The 531-nt window shown below is 54.0% G+C and overlaps 1 protein-coding gene across 1 annotated transcript in view; it reads left to right on the top strand.

Annotated features, from left to right (window-relative positions):
• Nucleotides 1–531, top strand: part of RAB9B (RAB9B, member RAS oncogene family) — a 6,933-nt gene that overhangs the window by 379 nt on the left and 6,023 nt on the right. The gene's annotated exons all lie outside the window — the stretch shown is intronic.

Here is a 531-nt window from a genome sequence, read left to right on the forward strand (position 1 = left end):
GGGGGGGGAGGGTGACGATGGAGGGGGGCGTTGCTGAGTAATTCGGAGCTGCTGCCAAAGCCCCGCAGATAGACGCAGGGCTCCGTGGGGAACGGGTGTGGCTCAGTGCGCATGCGCCACAGCCGCTGGTTCTGAGAGATGGGGATGAGGTGAGATGACCCGGTCCGAGCTTGTTGGAACTGTGCGTAACATCTCACTTTCTAGATCCCCAATGCTAACAGTGACCCTGTCGTAGAGATGACAGTGCTCCCAGTCTCCTAAGGAAGATTCTTTTCCCTGTACTCTGCTCACGTAATGTCACCCAACCTCACCTACCAGTCTCCTGGCAGTCTGCTTGGGAAGAAGTGGCCTGGGGACAGCGCCAAATTGCTATCTAGTGTGCCTTCAGGCTCATAGCCCTCGAGCTGCTGTTTGTTGTGAGGAGTGAAAGGTTAGAGGTGAAATTCCACATTGAACCCTTCTGCTTGCATGTAGGATATAAATATGGTCATAAATGTGGGAATAGCGTTTCTGTGGCATGAGAGCTGTGGC

This window comes from Ursus maritimus (assembly GCF_017311325.1).
Source record: "Ursus maritimus isolate PB19 chromosome X unlocalized genomic scaffold, ASM1731132v1 scaffold_X1, whole genome shotgun sequence".
NCBI classification, from domain to species: Eukaryota; Metazoa; Chordata; class Mammalia; order Carnivora; family Ursidae; genus Ursus; species Ursus maritimus.